General features: G+C 48.5%; 1 protein-coding gene across 3 annotated transcripts in view; it reads right to left on the bottom strand.

Moving 5' to 3' along the window:
* The window catches only part of SLC4A3 (solute carrier family 4 member 3), a 696,397-nt gene that overhangs the window by 174,735 nt on the left and 504,705 nt on the right, over positions 1–16,957 (bottom strand). The window lies entirely within an intron of this gene.

Genomic DNA, 16,957 nt, shown 5'->3' with positions numbered 1-16,957 from the left:
CCATCTTCTTGCACTCCTCCTTTATGTAACACCTTTCCGGTTACACTGCACTCACAAGTAACTTAGCAGTCACATCTTTATTTCCACCTTCCTCCAGCTCCATCAAGCTCAATATGGATACAAATTTATCTACAGCCTTACTTTCTCACTTGGAGCCTTCAGCCCTTAATGCTTATAAAATCATGCATCCTCCCAACTTGTCTAAGAACGCATCAAAAAACTTTAAACATCGACTCCTTAGATCCCACCCAGAAACCCTTATCTCGGATCATTTCTTCTGCATAAAAAGAGGAGCTTTATTCTGTGATCTTATCTTCTTTACCAAAAGACGTGCCCAATGGAGAAACGCTCTATACTCATTACTCACAATCACCACATCCCAAAAACTCCCCATAGTGTAAGAATCACGGTTGCTCCCTCACCAGTTTATAAGTTTGAAGCTACGATCTCCCTTTACAATAATGGACCTATCCTTATCCAATCCTTTGCTCGCAAACTTGATTTGTTCGATGACTTTTTTCCCCACTATAAAAAACTTGGTGAACAACACGAAATCTGCCCCCTCCCTAAACCATCCTTCCCCTTCTGCCAATCTCATGGTCCCTCACCCCACGTCGATTCCCAACCTAGATGGCCTCATTGACCCTTCCCTCTCCACCCCTCACACCTGTTAGGTTTGAAAACCCCATTACCGCTATGATCTTGTTACATGTTACATTAGGTTAGCAGTGTGTGGCTAAATAGACACCATATGTACACACGTTATGCAACCCACTGAGTTATCCCTGTAACATGCAAGCTTTAGTTAGCAAGTGTGACTCCATTTTGTATTTCATAATCCCTATTATGCTGGGTAGGCTGTGCCTGAACTAGGCCTCGTTACTCGTATTGCTTGCCTCAGCAGAACACTGTATTTCGTTATTATTTTCTCTTCTGTTCAAGGCTACTTCCTGACTTACAAATTAATAGGCCATTCTACCCTCTCATACCTATCCGAGTGTGTAGTTCTGCTTCCACATTAGGAGACGCTGAGACTCAGCGTGGTAACCTTGAGTTACAGATAACATGTACCCATCTGGCAGTTGCTAGCCCATCCTTCTGTGCCTCCTTTTTTCATGTTCAGCCCAGGCCGGTAACTTTCCACTGTGGGCGTGGTTGGAGGCTTCTGGGAGGAATGATTATGGTTGTGGGCTGTTGCGGGGTCAGTACCTCGGCAGACATCTTAGGGTGCAGGTCAGATTGGACTCCTCTGCAGAGTACTGTTAATAAAAGCCTGTTTATATTCTCTACTGTCTGACCGACTCTTCATTGCTTGGGAAGGCAGAGCAGGTGGTTGTAAGTAACCCGGGAGGCCCCTAAGGGCCACTTCCATCACACCTCCAATGATATCTGCTTACTTGACACTAAACCATCATCTCCATCTACAGGGTCCGAGCAGCCCCCCATCATGCGCCAAACCTGCCCTCAAACCCACCGCTCTCCCAGAGTAGCCAGCCCTGAGACACACACATCTAAGAATCTCATAATCACCCCTTCCTTACCCTTGACCTATCACAACCCTACAATGGGCCCAAAACCCTCATCATAGACTCATCTTCCTCACAATCTGGAACAGAACCACCAACTCCTGATATCAGACAAACCCCTCACACTCCAGAGTCCCCATATAGCCACTTAATGTGCTCTCTTTTATTGCGCGTCAAAACTTGCTCCACCCATAACCCTTCCTCTCCTCAGGTGGCTCTCACTGGCCTACCTCTTTCCAGGACTATTTCCCTGAATACCCCCCTCCCACACAATTTCCAGCCTCAAGTCTCTGATCCCCACTCCAACTCCTCACTCGGCTCCAAGCTGGAGGAGATCACCCGGGCCATCCAACAACTGAAGTCTGATGGTAAAAGCATTCTACTCCTCACCTCTGATTTGGCAAAAAGGGGTGTCTAAGCACAGCCTCAGGTGGCCTTTCCCACATACTTCAACACTAGGCCTCCAGCACGTCACCCCCTCTCAAACCTCCCTAGAAATCTCAACCCCCCTCACTTCAAATGGAAAACCTTTCCCCTCCCCAATGACCCTACCCGAACCATTAGATTAACTCACCCTCTGACTGACAAAGATATTCTCTCGCTCCTATGACCCAACACTCACAGACAATACACCCTATCACTGTCAAATCAAGGCAATTAAGGCTGACCCGCATAGAGAACCTAGGACTAATCCTAGAGCCTTAAATAACAACAACCTCACACTAGTCTCCACTTCACACAACCCCCCGGTCAATACCAATTTGAAGCTCAAATGCATCCTCCTAAATTGCAGATCGGCTGTAAAACACACAGCACATATCACTGCCCTCCTTCTCGAACAAGAGCCAGATCTCGTAATGCTGACGTACACCTGGCTTTATGTCTCCTCTGCTCCTATCCTTGACTTACTCGTCCCACCTAGCTATGACATTATTAGGCTAGAGAGATCTTGAGGGCAAGGGGGATATTGCTTGCATCTATTGCGCAATCTTGTGGTAAAACAACTTCATTCTGCAGCTTTCCCTGCACATGAAATTATGAATACCAGTGCATCGAGATCACAAGCAAAACCAGACAAGTCTGCAAATTCCACTTGTTCTATCATCCTTATAGAGACAATCTTTCCTTTATTGAACAGATAATGGAAATTATCTCTACCAACACAAATCATTATGGCACTCAGATCTTCCTTGGAGATTTTAACCTCCACTGGAATGACTTGAGTCTCAAATCTTTCCTTAGTGAATTCGATCTAACCCAGATATGTGATAGCCCCACACACGTCAAAGGAGCTACCCTAGACCTAATCATTGGCAATCCGAAACCCGTTCAACTTGATTTTATCATCCCTTATGACTAGACTGATCACCACTGCATCACCTTCCGCATCTCAGAATATGTTAGCACGAGCAAAACTCAACCAAAAAAACATTGGCAAAGATCATTACGATGCATTAACCTTGATGACTTTACAACCCTCAGTAATAACATACAACTCCCCCCGTGCTATAACCGATGTCCACGCTCTCACTGAATACTACAATGAGTCCATGAGAAGCATTCTAGACATAGTCGCCCCTTTACAGTTAAAAAGAATACCTTCTAAAGTCTCCAAACCCTAGTACAACGGCAGTCTAAACGATGAGAGAGGGAACCTGAGACAAGCGGAAAGAATTTGGAGATCCTCGCCGTCCCTTGATCATCTCAAACATCTGATATCTATAGCAAATGCATAAGGCTCTGCAAAGCTAACTTTTTCACAGACCACTCGAACCTAGCAAAAATTCTACCAAAAAAAGTGTTTAAAATTGCCAAATCTCAATCGAACAGCAATACAACATCTGCCGATCGGATCACGCCCTTTGACGAATTGTGAAAATTTCTCCTCTTTCTTCATTGGAAAGACATCTAAGTTGGAATTTGAGCTGCAGACTGCTTTGGAGCTCTTGCCAATCTCACCTCCTATCAGTTCATACCCCCCTCAATGTTTGGCACCGTCGCTCACTCTAGCTCTAGAACAATGCATCTTGGAGTGCTTGCGAAATCTTGGACGATGACATCATTCTCCAAACACTCTCAGCATTGACACCATCCAACCACTTCAACGACCCACTCCCATTGAATTTCTTCAAGGAGATCAAATGATCACTACTCCCTCTTTGGGCCAAGATAGTCAATGCCTCACTAATTCAAAGCTCTATCCCAGATTGTCCTAAAGCTGGACAGGTTACCCCCATTTTTAAAAAACCGACGGCAGACCAAGCCGACCTTAACAACTTCCGCCCAATCTTCAACATTTCGACCTTGGCCGAGCTCATTGAGAATTGTCCACCTTCAGCTTTGCAATTGCATGGAACGCTTCAAACTACTGGACCAATTCCAATCTGGCTTTCGTCATGGTCATAGTGCAGAATCCGCTATCACCCACATTGCTGATGATGCGCTCCAATTGCTGGATCAGAACGACTCTTGCCTTCTGATCCTCCTCGAACTCTCTTCAGCTTTTGACACAGTCAACATGACTGTTTACTTGACCTACTGGAAAATAGGATGGGGTTTTCAGCCCATCTGCGCCCGTCCACGACCCAACCGCGGCCAGCGCCAGGAACCCTGGATCTTTGACCATCCATCGCTACGACACCACCACCCTCCTCGCAATCAACCCCGGAAGATCGAGGGAATGTCAACAGGCCTCGCTGAACATGACCCACGGCCAGTTCTCCTGCCTCCACTGCCGCCAGACCCTCACCACCATCCCGACCTCCAAACCTGACGACGCCAGCACCGGCGACACCCTAAAATGCATCCTCCTCAACATACGCTATGTACACAAACACGCCATGGAAATCTGGAACCTACTTGACCCTCTCTCGCCCAACATCGCCTTCTTCACAGAGACCTGACCAACACATCCTCTGCCCCGACATCAACACCGCCATCCCGGACGGATACAAGATCCAGGGGAAAGACTGCCCCAACCACCCAGGAGGGGGCCTCACCATCGCCCACCAGAACACCCTCTGCCTCACCACCTCCAGCGAAACCTTCCTCTCCGCCAAACACCTGCACTTCCAGATCCACACTGTGAGAAGTTGGCCTGATATATGCTGTCCACTAGTTCTAGTGGGCACCTTGTATCAGTCCAAACAACCCCTTATGGTGAATTGGTAAAAGACAATCTTTATTGAAAGCTATCCTAGTGGTAGTTATGGAGAGCAGCCTTCAAGCTAAGTCTTGAAGGAATGTAAAGCAGCTTGTTTTACCAGTCTATAATCTCTTGAATGATCAAATGAAAGGACAATCACACCAGGTATATATTTAAAATATATGTATTTAAGTTAACACACACCCCTCTAGTCTCTTTATGAGACTGGAGTTCGAAGTACTTAAGTTACAAGATAGCAATCATCAGTAATAGCACAAATACACGTTTGAGCCCTAGGGGCGTACCAAACCATATACCAAAAAAGTGGTATAAGACCCACGACTGAACTAGACACAAGGCCTAGAGCCTGTAGTATCGCTGAGACCCCAAGGAACCACCCAAGGTAGTGACACAAGGGACCCACGGGGACTGTATGCAGTGTGAGAACACAACCGCGGGTTCCCGTTATCTTCTATGGGCAATGTCGCGGTTGGAAATTTAAAGATTAGGGACACTTCTAATCCAGTCAGGACCAAACCCTTTTGGACTTAAGAAGTTCTCGGGCTAGCACCCACGGGAGCACCGGAGAACTCGAGTTACCTCACCCAGGGAAGCTGGGTGCATAGGTGTCTTTTGGTGTCGGGTCGCGTCGTCGATTGCAATGGAAACCTGCAAAGAACTGCTGCTGCTGTGAAGAGGAGAAGTGTCCGAAGAGATCCAAGCCTGGATCTAGAATGGAAGGAACCTGAAAACAGAGGGGACAGAGTCTGGGTCACAAGCCAGGGACCGAGGGCAGGATGGACCAATGCCCACAGATGTCGGGTGCTTCAGGTGAGTTGATGGGTGTCTTGACTCTTCAGCCATGAGGTCCAGGAGGCGTCGACGAAGTCCATGAGCCGAATTCGAGCTGTCTCTCGAAGTCTGTCGAGTGCTGCAGTGTCGGCGGCCAGATTGGACCCAACAAGCCTTGGAAACGGCAAGTCACAGGAATTCAGAGAAAGGACTGCGGTGCAGACCAGCAAGGTCTGAGGGACTCACCCAGCGAGGGCAAGTCACGGCACATCTGGAGCAACCAGGAAAGCCCAAGTAGAAAAGGAGTTGCCTTCATGGGGACCTGCTAGCCAACGGGCTAGTGATCGCGAAGGAGCCTCGAGCGGTCGCACTTGAAACTGGCCCACAGGTCACTCGTGGAGTGGAGGCCAGCAATCTTCGGTGCAAGATGTGCTCAAGGCTGGGGCTACTCGGAGCCCAAAGCACAACTTCAAGGAGGACCAAGAAGATGCTGTTGCTGCAAAAGATCACGGTGTCCAGGGGTCATGGTTCCACGTCACCCACGATAGCCACAGGCCTCAGCTTTGCTGTGGACTCAGGGTAGCCTCGGGGAAGTCTGGAAATCCACCTCTGGTGATACAAAGACTTCGGCTTCCGGTGGGAGCTTCAGCGATGTAGACCGATCAGTTGCTTCTTTGGTGCCTGCCAGGCAGGAGAGTCGCTCCTTGACCCCAAGGGAGATTTCTTCCGTCTTCTAGTCGTGATAGAAAGTCGAAGGTCCAGGATATATGTTGCAGAGTTTCGTCCAGGGTAATCTAAAGTCCTAGGGACTGGATTCCTATACTTATAGGAAAGGAGTGTAACAGAAGAAGAGCAGCATGGAGAGTGCCTTGAAGGATGGAGTGTAACAGAAGGAGAGCTGCATGGAGAGCTCCTTGAAGGAAGGAGTGAGACAGAAGGAGAGCGGCATGGAGAGTGCCTTGACGGAAGGAGTGAGACAGAAGGAGAGCTGCATGGAGAGCTCCTTGAAGGAATGAGTGAGACAGAAGGGGAGCTGCATGGAGAGCTCCTTGAAGGATTGAGTGTAACAGAAGGAGAGCTGCATGGAGAGCTCCTTGAAGGAAGGAGTGAGACAGAAGGGTAGCTGCATGGAGAGCTCCTTGAAGGAAGGAGTGAGACAGAAGGAGAGCTGCATGGAGAGCTCCTTGAAGGATGGAGTGAGACAGGAGAGCAGCATGGAGAGTGCCTTGAAGGAAGGAGTGTAACAGAAGAGCTGCATGGAGAGTGCTTCGAAGGGAGGGGTGTAACAGAAGGAGAGCTGCATGGAGAGTGCCTTGAAAGAAGGAGTGTAACAGATGGAGAGCTGTATGGAGAGTGCCTTGAAGCAAAGAGTGTAACAGAAGGAGAGCTGCATGGAGACTGCCTTGAAGGAAGGAACGTAATAGAAGAGCTGCATGGAGTGTGCCTTGAAGGCAGGAGTGTAACAGAAGAAGAGCTGCATGGAGTATGCCTTGAAGGAAGGAATGTAATAGAAGAGCTGCATGGAGAGTGTCTTGAAAGATGGAGTGTTAAAGAAGAAGAGCTGCATGGAGAGTGTCTTGAATCAAGGAGTGTAACAGAAAAAGAGCTGCATGGAGAGTGCCTTGAAAGATGGAGTGTTACAGAAGAAGAGCTGCATGGAGAGTGCCTTGAAGCAAGGAGTGTAACAGAAGAGCTGCATGGTGAGTGCCTTGAAGGGAGGAGTGTAACAGAAGGAGAGGTGCATGGAGAGTGCCTTGAAGGAAGGAGTGTAACAGAAGAGCTGCATGGAGAGTGTCTTGAACGGAGGAGTGTAACAGAAGGAGAGCTGCATGGAGAGTGCCTTGAAAGAAGGAGTGTTACAGATGGAGAGCTGTATGGAGAGTGCCTTGAAGCAAGGAGTGTAACAGAAGGAGAGCTGCATGGAGACTGCCTTGAAGGAAGGAACGTAATAGAAAAGCTGCATGGAGTGTGCCTTGAAGGCAGGAGTGTAACAGAAGAAGCACTGCATGGAGTATGCCTTGATGGAAGGAATGTAATAGAAGAGCTGCATAGAGAGTGCCTTGATGGATGGAGTGTTACAGAAGAAGAGCAGCATAGAGAGTGCTTTGAAGGAAGGAGTGTTACAGAAGAGCTGCATAGAGAGTGCCTTGAAGGAAGGAGTGTAACAGAAGAAGAGCTGCATTAAGCGTGTCTTGAAGGAAGGAGTGTAACAGAAGAAGAGCTGCATGGAGTATGCCTTGAAGGAAGGAATGTAATAGAAGAGCTGCATGGAGAGTGTCTTGAAGCAAGGAGTGTAACAGAAGGAGAGCTGCAAAGAGAGTTCCTTGAAGGAAGGAGTGTTACAGAAGAGCTGCATGGGGTATGCCTTGAAAGAAGGAATGTAATAGAAGAGCTGCATGGAGAGTGCCTTGAAAGATGGAGTGTTAAGGAAGAGCTGCAAAGAGAGTTCCTTGAAGGAAGGAGTGTTACAGAAGAGCTGCATGGAGAGTGCCTTGAAGGAAGGAGTGTAACAGAAGAGCTGCATAGAGAGTGCCTTGAAGGAAGGAGTGTAACAGAAGAGCTGCATAGAGAGTGCCTTGAAGGAAGGAGTGTTACAGAAGAAGAGCTGCATAGAGAGTGCCTTGAAGGAAGGAGTGTTACAGAAGAAGAGCTGCATGGAGAGTGCCTTGAAGGAAGGAGTGTTACAGAAGAGCTGCATGGAGAGTGCCTTGAAGGAAGGAGTGTAACAGAAGAGCTGCATAGAGAGTGCCTTGAAGGAAGGAGTGTAACAGAAGAGCTGCATAGAGAGTGCCTTGAAGGAAGGAGTGTTACAGAAGAAGAGCTGCATAGAGAGTGCCTTGAAGGAAGGGGTGTTACAGAAGAGCTGCATTAAGCGTGTCTTGAAGGAAGGAGTGTAACAGAAGAAGAGCAGCATAGAGAGTGCTTTGAAGGAAGGAGTGTTACAGAAAAAGAGCTGTTTAGTGAGTGCCTTGAAGGAAGGGCTGTAACAGAATAAGAGCTGCATGGAGAGTTCCTTGAAGGAAGGAGTGTCACAGAAGAAGAGCTGCAAAGAGAGTTCCTTGAAGGAAGGAGTGTCACAGAAGAAGAGCTGCATGGAGAATGTCTTGGAGGAAGGAACATAATAGAAGAGCTGCATAGAGAGTGCCGTGAAGGAATGAGTGTTACCGAAGAGCTGCATAGAGAGTGCCTTGAAGGAAGGAGTGTATCAGAATAAGAGCTGCATGGAGAGTTCCTTGAAGGAAGGAGTGTAACAGAAGAAGAGCTGCATTAAGCGTGTCTTGAAGGAAGGAGTGTAACAGAAGAAGAGCTGCATGGAGTATGCCTTGAAGGAAGGAATGTAATAGAAGAGCTGCATGGAGAGTGTCTTGAAGCAAGGAGTGTAACAGAAGAAGAGCTGTTTAGAGAGTGCCTTAAAGGAAGGGCTGTAACAGAATAAGAGCTGCATGGAGAGTGTCTTGAAGCAATGAGTGTAACAGAAGGAGAGCTGCAAAGAGAGTTCCTTGAAGGAAGGAGTGTTACACAAGAGCTGCATGGGGTATGCCTTGAAAGAAGGAATGTAATAGAAGAGCGGCATGGGGAGTGCCTTGAAGGATGGAGTGTTAAGGAAGAGCTGCAAAGAGAGTTTCTTGAAGGAAGGAGTGTTCCAGAAGAGCTGCATGGAGAGTGCCTTGAAGGAAGGAGTGTAACAGAAGAAGAGCAGCATAGAGAGTGCCTTGAAGGAAGGAGTGTTACAGAAGAAGAGCTGTTTAGTGAGTGCCTTGAAGGAAGGAGTGTTACAGAAGAAGAGCTGTTTAGAGAGTGCCTTAAAGGAAGGGCTGTAACAGAATAAGAGCTGCATGGAGAGTTCCTTGAAGGAAGGACTGTAACAGAAGAAGAGCTGCATTAAGCGTTTCTTGAAGGAAGGAGTGTAACAGAAGAAGAGCTGCATGGAGTATGCCTTGAAGGAAGGAATGTAATAGAAGAGCTGCATGGAGAGTGTCTTGAAGCAATGAGTGTAACAGAAGGAGAGCTGCAAAGAGAGTTCCTTGAAGGAAGGAGTGTTACAGAAGAGCTGCATGGGGTATGCCTTGAAAGAAGGAATGTAATAGAAGAGCTGCATGGAGAGTGCCTTGAAGGATGGAGTGTTAAGGAAGAGCTGCAAAGAGAGTTCCTTGAAGGAAGGAGTGTTACAGAAGAGCTGCATAGAGAGTGCCTTGAAGGAAGGAGTGTAAAAGAAGAAGAGCTGCATTAAGCGTGTCTTGAAGGAAGGAGTGTAACAGAAGAAGAGCTGCATAGAGAGTGCCTTGAAGGAAGGAGTGTAAAAGAAGAAGAGCTGCATGGAGAGTGCCTTGAAGGAAGGAGTGTAACAGAAGAAGAGCAGCATAGAGAGTGCTTTGAAGGAAGGAGTGTTACAGAAGAAGAGCTGTTTAGTGAGTGTCTTGAAGGAAGGAGTGTTACAGAAGAAGAGCTGTTTAGAGAGTGCCTTGAAGGAAGGGCTGTAACAGAATAAGAGCTGCATGGAGAGTTCCTTGAAGGAAGGAGTGTCACAGAAGAAGAGCTGCATGGAGAATGCCTTGGAGGAAGGAACATAATAGAAGAGCTGCATGGAGAGTGCTTTGAAGGAATGAGTGTTACCGAAGAGCTGCATAGAGAGTGCCTTGAAGGAAGGAGTGTATCAGTAGGCGAGCTGCAGGGAGAGTGCCTTGAAGGAAGGGAGGTACAAGAAGAAGAGCTGCCTGGGGAGTGTATTGAAGGAAGGAGCGTAACTGAAGAGCTGCATGGAGAGTGTCTTGAAGCAAGGAGTGTAACAGAAGAATCGCGGCATGGAGTGTGCCTTGAAGGAAGGAGTGTAACAGAAGGAGAGCTGTATGGAGAGTGTCTTGAAGCAAGGAGTGTAACAGAAGGAGAGCTGCATGGAGAGTGCCTTAAAGGAAGGAACGTAATAGAAGAGCTGCATGGAGTGTGCCTTGAAGGCAGGAGTGTAACAGAAGAAGAGCTGCATGGAGTATGCCTTGAAGGAAGGAATGTAATAGAAGAGCTGCATGGAGAGTGTCTTGAAGCAAGGAGTGTAACAGAAGAGCGGCATGGGGAGTTCCTTGAAGGAAGGAGTGTAACAGAAGGAGAGCTGCATGGAGAGTGCTTTGAAGGAAGAGTGCCTTGAAGGAAGGAACGTAATAGAAGAGCTGCACGGAGTGTGCCTTGAAGGAAGGGGTGTAACAGAAGAAGAGCTGCTTTTATGACCTGTTCTGATAGTGCTGAAATAAAGTTTCTTTGACTGACTGACATTCACCAGTCAGTGGTGGCTTCAGGCTGTGCCGATGGTCAGTGCTGTTAATGAGGTGGGCTTGTTGCTTTGTCTGGGTGGTGGGTTTGTGCTTGGGCCCTTGGAAGATTCCACTAGTGAAGAACCACAGGACTGCGAGTGAGTGATGGTACTGCCTACCTTCATCAAGTCATGGCACAAGCACCAGACATGTACTGCAAAGACCAAAGCAATGCTCACAGGGGCGGGGCAGACTCAGCATGTCCATGCTCATGGGTCGTGTAGGGAGATGCACCGCACAGAGGGGCTCAGCCCCACCTCCCAATGACATTGGCGGGCCGAGCCTCCCCGAGATCAACAAATGCATTAAGATACTTCCCAAAGGTGGAAAAACTAGGGAGAACAATCGCTTGTGACTTTCCACACTCTGCCTACCCATAACTCGTGACTATCCATGCTCTACATAACCCTGATCTATATTGCTTGTGACTATCCGTCCTCTACCTAACAATGGTCACTGTCGCTTGTGACTATCTGTGCTCTACAAAACCATGATCACTATCGCTTGTGACTATCCATGCTCTACCAAACCACGATCACTATTGCTTGCGACATCCATACTCTACCAAACCACGATCACTATCGCTTGCGACATCCATGCTCTACCTAACTACGATCACTATCGCTTGCGACATCCATGCTCTACCTAACTACGATCACTATCGCTTGCGACATCCATGCTCTACCTAACTACGATCACTATCGCTTGCGACATCCATGCTCTACCTAACTACGATCACTAACGCTTGTGACTATCCATACTCTACCAAACCACGATCACTATCGCTTGCGACATCCATGCTCTACCTAACTACGATCACTATCGCTTGCGACATCCATGCTCTACCTAACTACGATCACTATCGCTTGCGACATCCATGCTCTACCTAACTACGATCACTAACGCTTGTGACTATCCATACTCTACCAAACCACGATCACTATCGCTTGCGACATCCATGCTCTACCTAACTACGATCACTATCGCTTGCGACATCCATGCTCTACCTAACTACGATCACTATCGCTTGTGACTATCCATACTCTACCAAACCACGATCACTATTGCTTGCGACATCCATGCTCTACCTAACTACGATCACTATCGCTTGCGACATCCATGCTCTACCTAACTACGATCACTATCGCTTGCGACATCCATGCTCTACCTAACTACGATAACTAACGCTTGTGACTATCCATACTCTACCAAACCACGATCACTATCGCTTGCGACATCCATGCTCTACCTAACTACGATCACTAACGCTTGTGACTATCCATACTCTACCAAACCACGATCACTATCGCTTGCGACATCCATGCTCTACCTAACTACGATCACTATCGCTTGCGACATCCATGCTCTACCTAACTACGATCACTATCGCTTGTGACTATCCATACTCTACCAAACCACGATCACTATTGCTTGCGACATCCATTCTCTACCTAACTACGATCACTATCGCTTGTGACTATCCATGCTCTACAAAACCATGATCACCATCACTTGTGACTATCTGTGCTCTACAAAACCATGATCACTATTGCTTGTGACTATCTGTGCTCTACTAAACCATGATCACTATCGCTTGTGACTATCCATACTCTACCAAACCACGATCACTATTGCTTGCGACATCCATGCTCTACCTAACTACGATCACTATCGCTTGCGACATCCATGCTCTACCTAACTACGATCACTATCGCTTGCGACATCCATGCTCTACCTAACTACGATCACTATCGCTTGCGACATCCATGCTCTACCTAACTACGATAACTAACGCTTGTGACTATCCATACTCTACCAAACCACGATCACTATCGCTTGCGACATCCATGCTCTACCTAACTACGATCACTAACGCTTGTGACTATCCATACTCTACCAAACCACGATCACTATCGCTTGCGACATCCATGCTCTACCTAACTACGATCACTATCGCTTGCGACATCCATGCTCTACCTAACTACGATCACTATCGCTTGTGACTATCCATACTCTACCAAACCACGATCACTATTGCTTGCGACATCCATTCTCTACCTAACTACGATCACTATCGCTTGTGACTATCCATACTCTACCAAACCACGATCACTATCGCTTGCGACATCCATGCTCTACCTAACTACGATCACTATCGCTTGTGACTATCCATACTCTACCAAACCACGATCACTATTGCTTGCGACATCCATGCTCTACCTAACTACGATCACTATCGCTTGTGACTATCCATACTCCACCAAACCACGATCACTATTGCTTGCGACATCTACACTCTACTTAACTACGATCACTATCGCTTGTGACTATCCATACTCTGCTCAACCATGATCAATATCACTTGTGATTATTCGTGGTCTAATAAACCATTATCACTATTGCTTGTTACTATCCAACCTCATCCAAACCACGATTCCTATCGCTTGTGACTATCCACGCTCTACCTAACCATGATCACCAACGTTTGTGACTATCTGTGCTCTACCAAACATTGATCACTATTGCTTGTGACCATCCATGGTCCACCTACGCACGATCACTATAGCTCGTGACTAGCTACGCTGTGGCTAATCACTATCATTTGTGACTATCCAAGTTCTAGCAAATCGAGATTCAATCGCTTGTTACTATTGATGGTCTACCAAACCGTTATTTCATGAGGAGGGGTGCATGGGGCCCACAGATGTAATAGAAGAACATTACCCACTAGGTATCTCAGGAGTACCTGTGCCATAACATGCAATGGATAACCTTGCTCTACTTTACCAGGAGGAGTAGACTTAAGCTAAAACTCGCTGTCTCGTCACTCAAGTGATTATTGCATTGGTGACTGTGCACCATGTGACTGTCCTCTGAGTTATATGGAAAGCCCTGAGTTGTGTGTCAGAAGTAGTTTTTCTTTTTGATTAAAAGTACTGGTGGGGCCCTGACTCCCTGGTGAGTGAGATTAAATGTGTCATTGAGTTCTGATTCTCTAATCCCTCATTGCCGCCCTAATGCAGCCTTGGACCCTGAGAGTCAAGTGCGAACAAGTAGTCAGTGCTCAGTTCTGGGTGGAACAGCGAGGCCAAGCCCCAGGACATCAGTGGTAAAAGGCTCTCAGTCCAGTAACCACTGTCTGCCCAGTGCCCATGGGAAGGGCCTGCTGGAATCTTCTGATGGTAACAAGTGTACACAATGGTGCAACACCTAGGTCAAGGTACAGTGAGGAGGATGTTCTGGGCAGGACAAGTACCTCCCATAGGGCAGACACTGGCAGGGACAGTGCAGCGCCCATCACAAGGTATACAGTGAGGAGGTTGTCCTGGGCAGGACACGTACCTCCAGTAGGGCAGGGGCTGACAGGGACAGTGCAGCGCCCAGCACAAGGTATACAGTGAGGAGGTTGTCCTGGGCAGGACACGTACCTCCCATAGGGCAGAAGCTGGCAGGGACAGTACAGTGCCCAGCAAAATGTATACAGTGAGGAGGTTGCCCTGGGCAGGACACGTACCTCCAGTAGGGCAGGGGCTGACAGTGACGGTGCAGCGCCCAGCAGAAGGTATACAGTGAGGAGGTTTCCCTGGGCAGGACACGTACCTCCCATAGGGCAGAAGCTGGCAGGGACAGTGCAGCGCCCAGCAGAAGGTATATAGTGAGGAGGTTGTCCTGGGCAGGACACGTACCTCCAGTAGGGCAGGGGCTGACAGTGACGGTGCAGTGTCCATCACAAGGTACGGTGAGGAGGTTGTCCTGGGTAGGACACGTACCTCCAGTAGGGCAGGGGCTGACAGTGACGGTGCAGTGCCCATCACAAGGTACGGTGAAGAGGTTGTCCTGGGTAGGACATGTACCTCCCATAGGGCAGAGACTGACAGGGTCATGGCTATCTGCCTGAGAACCAATGTTGTTTTTGTAATATCATGAACTGGAAGTCATTTTGATGCATGTAAAATATCTAGAGACTCAGGGGTGTGGCCAACATAACGGCGAGCACAGACGCGCTTTGTTAAGCTCCATGCCTGGCTTGCCACATTATCCTGAAACATGCTGCCTAGAGACGTCTATCAGGGAAGTAAATAGCAGCGAAAGTCCCCTGAATGCTTGGTGACACAGAGAAAGACGGAGCCTGACGACTCAGGAACGGCGCTTAGCTCACCTGCATCGGCGGATCTCGGCTGAGGCTGTGCCGCTCGGCACCATCAGGAAGAAGGGGAGATAAAGAGGGACATCGTTAGAGGCAGCGCAGGTGGCGACGTCTCCCCTCCATGGAGTTCTGTATTCCCGTCATGGCGAGCGCCCTGGGAATAAAGACCTCGAGACACCTTATGTGGGCTGCAGCGGGTGGTGCACGGGCCGAACTCACTGCCTGTGCGCTATACTGTCCTCCCCCAACCACGTCATTTCCTAAAGATCCAGCAGCCAGAGGACTGGGGTGCACCGTAAGCGAACAGAGACTCTCCCTCCATCTGTGAAAAGGACCTGGGGCCGGACTACTCGTTGGGAGCTAGGTGGCGAACACCGGATGCATTACTGTGACACCAAGTAGAAGGGAACTGCCGGAGGACCCGCGCGCTCTTGTCCAAGGCCCCACCCGCAGCGTAGCTGTGTTCTTTCCTCCCCCATGCTCGAAGTAATACATGCACCAGGGACTCAACATTTTGCGCTGTACCTTGGGGAACGCATGTGAGACAGTTATGCTGCCTGGGACAAGCCTTGCACTGTGTGGTGACGAGTTGTCATGAAGCTCTTGGGCCAGCCGCGACCCCAGAGGCGAAATAGGGATCATCACGGGGGCACCTGAAGGGGGTGAGAGTGACGCCATCTTGAAGTTAAAGGGGGCCGGGGATTCAAGCCACGCGGAGCACTACCCTGCCGTATACTTACTGCGGAGACATCCTAGGCGATCTGACATCTGCCACATAGAGCGGCCCGCTGGGCAGAGTGAGGCCCTCAGTTACTTCATATGAGAGTGGTCGGTCACTAGACAGCCCATTCGGGCCCGCCACGGGTAGGACGTGGCTGTGACTTATCGTTGAAGGGCCCAGCTAGTACTCACATACGCTACGGAAAAGCTACATTACGGCAAAGCCCAGTCCTCAGAAGCTGAAATAACGACATCTGCAGCAGATGGAGGACGCGCAGCGCAACAAGGTGCACCTACTGACAATGCCCCCCAGATCACTCACATCCCTTCAATGAGTTGATGGCTACAATACTGGACATCAAGACCACATTGGGGCCCAAAATCGATAGTCGATATGGGATTTCTGAGGAACGACGACAAAAAACTCAAAGCCAGAGTGGAGGAGACGGAATCGGCACTGGTGGCCCTGTGCCCCACAGTGTCCACAGCCAAAGACCAACTTAAAGCCCTGCAACAGGAGGTGGAATACTTAGCGGGACGTTTCGAAGACCAGCAAGGTTGTTCCCGAAGGAACAAGTACGCATTGTAGGGCTGCTGGAACGAATCGAGGGACCAGACATGGACCTGTATCTGGAAAAATGGTTCTTCAACGAAATCCTACAAGGCAATACCTCGAAATTTTTTTCCATAGAGAGGGCACACAGTGGTCCTCCACGCCCAGGGAATCCACCATGTCCAGTTGTGGCAAGACTGTTTAATTACAGGCAGGGCTTTAAGTGGGCCGGGTCTGTCCGGGTCTGAGCACCGGCAGTTTTTTTTTGGGGCCCTCGAAACGGGTCTCTATCGGGCTTTATTTTCGTGGCTACTAAAGGTAGTCCGTTCTTTATTTTTTTTTTTTTCGGACCCGTTTTGAGGGCCCCAAAAAAACTGCCGGTGCTCAGACTCTGCCCACTGTTGCTGCACTGTTAGGCAGTGCTTTAAATGGAAAAAGTCCCTGAGGTGTTGTGACGCAGCACTGTAATAGTACACATTGCACTGCTGTGTTCTTCTGATGAAGATCGCACTATTGTGCTCTGAAAAAGCAATTATAATCCCATTGTGCTGCAATGCATCTCTTTTAATACACCTTGTGTTGGATACTACGTTGTATCGCTTGTAATACACATTGTCCCGCAATGACACAAAACCTTAGATAGGCATTTCTCTGCAGTGATGTAGTTTACTTTCTAGAGCACTTTGCATTGCAGCGCTACACATACTATGCCAGTTAATAAAAGGATAGACTTCAAGATGCTGTGTATCGCCGATAAGGCTCTTCATGGCG

This window comes from Triturus cristatus, chromosome 3_2 (assembly GCF_964204655.1).
Source record: "Triturus cristatus chromosome 3_2, aTriCri1.1, whole genome shotgun sequence".
Taxonomy (NCBI): Eukaryota; Metazoa; Chordata; class Amphibia; order Caudata; family Salamandridae; genus Triturus; species Triturus cristatus.
Note: the sequence above shows the minus strand (reverse complement) of the source record. Positions and strands in the feature narration are given on the sequence as shown.